Here is a 6,336-nt window from a genome sequence, read left to right as displayed (position 1 = left end):
TATACAATACTTTCAGTTTTACATCCTAGAAATAATATGAAACAAAACATGTAGGACGTGACTGAAAATTTTTTAATTTTTAGCTGATAGGTGCAATAATTTTGGATTATTGTTGGTTGTCGTGGTTTAATCACGGATTAGTAACGCTTGTTTATCAAACTAGTCCCAGCTATGACCATTCCTGCGTTCACACGCGCACTGCATATTTGTGACTGCATCATCTAACAGAACAGTCCTTTGTCAAAATAGCAAGTAGCTTGAGGGAGTTTTAACTGTTATTTCCACCAATCCGAATAACCACATAAACTTGCTCATATATTTTTTTTATTAAATTATTTTTACAATTTTTTTTATTTCGACAGCAGGAGGGGAATTTTTGAAACTGATTCCAGTAGAAAATGTATCTTCGGCAGATTCGTCACCGTGAAAGCAGTTCTCAGATTTTCTTCCGTTCTGAAAAAAGAGAGAAAATATTAATGTTTAAAATTTATTTCACTGACATCAACATATAATAAATCTTCAGAAATTTACGAAACTGGCTTCAATGCTTGATTACAATTATGATTTACCGACTCTGGAAAAAGCTAAAGTCGAGCTTGTGCGGATTTGAACCCAGAACATAAAACCACGGAAGTGAGTTACAGGGCGACTCCCTAGATATCTTATCAGTCCTCCACCCTGATGGTTCACTTGTCGATAATATAGTCTTTGACTGAAATTTTAAAATATTTTTTTAAAATCAAACTTGCTCGTCTCAATGACAACACTTTGATCATGGGCTTATTGGACCAAAGCTTACCTAGGGTTAAACAAGACAAATACTTACATCAACCATATTCCTTGACATCATTTAATTCATACGTGGTGTTAATAATGCCGGATGATATAAAAACTGTACTGAATTTGACGCATGTGTATATACATTTATGCCTCATCTATTCTCAGATTCATTTAACAGAGAAAATGCACATGTATGTGAGGGTGTGTGTGTGTGTATCTGTGCGTGTGTGCATGTGTGTGTCCGTGTGTGTGTACATAAACTCAAACACACTCGCACTCACACACTCTCTCTCACACACACACAACATGTATACATATATATATATATATATATATATATATATATTTATATTTATATTTATATATATATACATACATCTATACATCCCTCCATCCATCCCTCCATCCATACATGCATACATACATACATACATGCATGCATGCATACATACATACATACATACATACATACGTACGTACGTACATACATATATACATACATACATACATATATACATACATACATACATACATACATACATACATACATACATACATACATATATACATACGTACATACATACATACATACATACATATAGATATATACATACATACATACACACATTCATATATATATATATATATATGTATCTATATTTCAGAAATATAGATATATTACACCCGTCTCTGTCTTTCGCCCTTCGCTGCACACGACTATAGGGACTAATAATGTTTGCAGTACCACACACGCACGCACACGAGCGCGCGTACGCGCATACAAATATGTGCGGTGTGTGTGTAGATGTGTGCGTATATCCGAGTGGTTATATGTGTGTGTATATATAATTTACTTTTCTCTTGAGAGTAACACAAACACACTCCTGTAGATTAATTCATACCCATTAGATTGTACATACATACATGCATACATACATACATACACACATACATATATACATACAGACATACAAACATACATACGTACGTATGTACATACATACATACATACATACATACGTGCGTACGTAATACATACATACATACATACATACATACGTACGTACGTACATACATACATACGTACGTACATACATACATACATACATACATACATACAAACATACATACGTACATACATACATACGTACGTATGTACATACGTACATACATACATACATACATACATACATACATACATACATACATACATACATACATACATACATACGTACGTACGTACGTACGTATGTACATACATACATACATGCAATGCATAGTACATACATACATAAATACATACATACGTATGTATATAATTGAAATGATGTCTGCTAAAAATATATTTTAAGTGCCCAGTGTGGTTGAAATAGTCAAAATGAATCCTGCGAATGATAAAGTAATTCTAACTTAAGATCAACATCACCGATTAAAATATGCCAGACACCAGTGGATGATAGCAATTTTTCAAGGAAGCTTGATGCTCATAGGAAATACTAAATGCAAAATCCCTTAGAGGAATTCCCTATAGACATGTTGTGCTCCACTTTTTAAACACCATTATTGAAGGAAGATTTCTACAATAGTCATCTAGAATATATTCCTTTCAGCTGTTCATAGGGTCTACAGACGACATCGATCATACGAAACGTCGTTTTCCCCAAACATGTTATATATCCGATTCAAAACTTCTTTTTCTTCGTCCTATCCTTTTATATCATTCCGTTTTCATTTTAGTATTTTATTATATATTTCTTTTTGTTTGTTTTAGCGTGGATATAACAAGTGCCAGGACATTATCTCCGCGAGAGAAGATAAAAAGATAAGGTTTTAAAATATGAAATTCGATAAACTTTAACATCAGGACTCTTTAGTATATAACGACGCCTAGGGAATATAAACTGTGGTCGTTTAATACTCCACAATATGGAACCATTTATTTTAAGTTAATGGCCTAAAGAAATATATTTCCAGCTGTTTAGAATAAAAGAAAATTGAATAAAAAAGTTAAAAACAAATATAGAAATATGTCGTTTACATACGTCTTATTTTATTATTTGATTCATTTATTTATTATTATTTTTATCTAGTTCTTTTATTATTTGTCTTTTGGGAGAAATTCTATATGTTTTTGTTTCAACCAAGATCTTAATTATATAATATTAATGATTCACACTTAGATGCACACTTGGGCATCTAGTCACATGTGCGTATATATATGGAGAAATTAATATACGATTCTTTAGATCTCTCCAATTATTAATCTCTCCTCCCTAATCTTTATAAAAACGTTTTTCTTTCACTCTCTCCATCTCCATCTCCATACACACACGTGTGTGTAAATATATATATATATATATATATATATATATATATATATATATATATGCGTGTATGTGTGTACATATATATAGATATCCATATATGTATGCATGTGTGAGTGTACATACATACATGCATGCATACATACATACATACATACATACATACACACACACTCCAACACATTAATATATGCATTTGTGTTTGTATATACACAAGTATATATAAACATCAACAATATTGAAAATTGTTATATGTGTGTGTATTTATGTGTGTATATGGGTTTCGTTAACCCCAATATAGATGTAAATAAACTTTTCGGGCTTTTATAAATAAAATGAAAATATGACAAGAAAACGGAACTTGCAGAGCTCAAAATTCGGTTAAATTCCCTTACGAGGTTCCTATATTTAAAAACTATTTTGAAAGAGCTATTACAAGAGCTGAGCTATAGACCAAAATCTAGTCAACGATGGCAGCTCTCGCTCTACAAGGCCGTTTCAGCCTGCTAGAAATAACAGCCAAAATACTCTCCATTCATACCAATATTTAATGTTGTACTTAAAAACAAAAACGACACACAAACACCAGATGCTCCTGGTTTGAACGCCTGTTTATCGTTGTTCTACTCGATCGGGGATAACCTGGGCTGAACCACCGCAACCACCAGCACCAATAATAACTACAATAGCAACAACCACATGAAAATCCGACAACAAACTCATTTTCCAGCCAAATCAGTCTAGCTTCACGATCAGTAATACAAAAGTACTATTCTGATGGATTGGTGGAGCTCTAACAACAACATACTAGATGCCATGCAGAAGTTATTCTTTATTCTTTGTATTCTAGACTCAAATGCCATCATGGTCTACTAGGGGTGGGGTAGATTTTATCGATCGACCGTTCAACACCACTTCTTGACAATTGGGGCACTTTGGCAAAGCTCAAGATGTTGCAAGAATTTGGGTAGTCTCCAGTTTCGAAATATCCTACTCCATCCTGTTTTCCCATCTGTTTCAAAGAACCTGTAAAGAACCATGGAAATCGTCTTCCGTTCGAGCTATAATACCTAACTCAATTTATAATAATAATAATAATAATAATAATAATATAATAATAATAATAATAATAATAATAATAATAATAATAGAGCAGAGGGGATGCTGCAAGGGCTCATACGGCAGTAAAGATCAGCTACGGATCAATAAAGCCATAACTGAATACAGCTGAAGAAAAAGAAGGGTCTAAGTAGGGCTTGGATCGATTATTGAAAGGTTTTTGATACTATTCCCTACACATATATCCTAAAAACACTAGCCATGAACTAAGTAGCACCATTAATCATAAAATATATAAAACATTGCATGAATAAATGGCAAACAGTGCTACAGCTCCAGACAAAAGAGGGACTCATAAAAACCAGAGTCATCTCCATTAGAAGTGAAATACTCCAGAGAGACACGAACTCTCCATTTCTCTGCATGGCACTGACACCTTTATCTGACACACTAAACAGAACTGGATGTGGATACAAGTGTTACGCAAAACAATCAACCATCTCTTGTGAATGGATGATCTACAAATGATAAACGGTTGGCAACATTACTGCAAACAGCACATGGATTTACCAAAGAAATAAACATGAAATTTGGCTTAGGAAAATGTGTCAAAGCAACCTTGAAAAGAGGAAAACTGGTTAGGAGTAACATCACACTAGATAAAGCAAATGAAGAATTAGACCAAAGCTACATATACTAATACTTAGGTATCAATGAACTAGATACGATACAACACATACAAATGTAAAGAAGATAAGAAAGAAATACTATAGACGAGTTTGATTAATAATGAAAACGGAGCTCAATGCAAAAAACAAGATAAAATGTATCAACATTCTAGCTGTCCCAGTTATAATTTACAGTTACATTATTCTTAACTGGACTCTAATTGAATTAATCAAAATCAACAGGCAAGCACGAAAAATAATGACAGAATTTAGGATGCATCACAAAAAATCTGACATAGAAATGTTATATTTACAACGTATCGAAGGTGGTAGAGGCCTTATACAGCTAGAAAACTAATACAAAATAACGACTATAGGATTACAGAAATACCTACTTCAGAAGTAAGGAAAAGTTATACAAATAGCCACAAAACACGAACAAAAAAAACCTGCTTTCTGTTTTTAAGGAAGCTGACAAATACAAAGAAAAAGCCATAGCACCAAACAACTATGAAGAAAAAGAAGAAACAACAAAACTTGTAAAACAACTGAGATCCAAACTAAAACTGGAATAGCAACGGATCATGATAAAATGACGGCAAGAAAAGCCCTTATATGGCAAATATTGTATTAAGCTAAGTAGAAAAGAAATAGACAAAGCAAAATTTCAACAATGGCTGAGAAGCTCAGGACTCAAAGCAGAGATTGAAAGAGTTTTAATTGCAGCACAAGATCAAAGCTTTCTTATCAAATAAAACATATAAAGAAAAGAAATATAAGAAATAACTGCAGAATGCGTGGTGATGTGAAGAAACAATAAATCATATTGTCACTGGATATCCAGTCCTGTCTACGAAGATATATATTCACAGACAACAAAATCGGGACCTATATACACTGGAAGCTATGCCAACATTATGGAATAACAACAGAAAAAGTCACAGAAAAGGTCACAGAAAATGAGAAAGCAACCATACTCTGGAATGTACCAATGCAAACAGATAGAGAAAGTAAAGTCAATAGACCGGATATAGTCGTCAGAGATCACCAAGAAAAAATGATTTCTAATCAATGTATCTATACCAACAGATGACAACGTTATCAAAATGAATCGGAGAAATTTTCAAAATAGAAAAATCTGAAAATAGAGGAAACTCGAATGCGGAGCCTAAAAACAGAGACAATTCCTATTATAGTAGGCGTATTAGCTATGACAAAAAAAAAAAACATTCAGACAAATACATAACAAAACTACAAGAACTTAGAAGCATATATAACATAGAGTAGCTAGCAATACTAGTCACCGCACATCCTACACAAAATACCTTCAGTATAGTGAAAATAAGAGCACCACAACAAACCACAGCACATACACAAAGCGCACAGAGTTGCGCTCGGTAGTGCAGTGAAAGCACGTGATGGAAATAAGATTACTGAATAATAATAATAATAATAATAATAATAATAATATTCCTGTTATTGTGGGTGCCCTAGGTATGATAAGA

General features: G+C 33.1%; 1 long non-coding RNA gene across 1 annotated transcript in view; it reads right to left on the bottom strand.

Annotated features, from left to right (window-relative positions):
- Positions 1-316: 316 nt before the first annotated feature.
- The window catches only part of LOC118767814, a 123,431-nt gene continuing 117,411 nt past the window's right edge, over positions 317-6,336 (bottom strand). Inside the window, exon 2 of the long non-coding RNA XR_005003730.1 lies at positions 317-453. This is a non-coding gene — a long non-coding RNA (uncharacterized LOC118767814). The remainder of the gene's footprint in view (positions 454-6,336) is intronic.

Source organism: Octopus sinensis, linkage group LG2 (genome assembly GCF_006345805.1).
Source record: "Octopus sinensis linkage group LG2, ASM634580v1, whole genome shotgun sequence".
NCBI lineage: Eukaryota > Metazoa > Mollusca > Cephalopoda > Octopoda > Octopodidae > Octopus > Octopus sinensis.
Note: the sequence above shows the minus strand (reverse complement) of the source record. Positions and strands in the feature narration are given on the sequence as shown.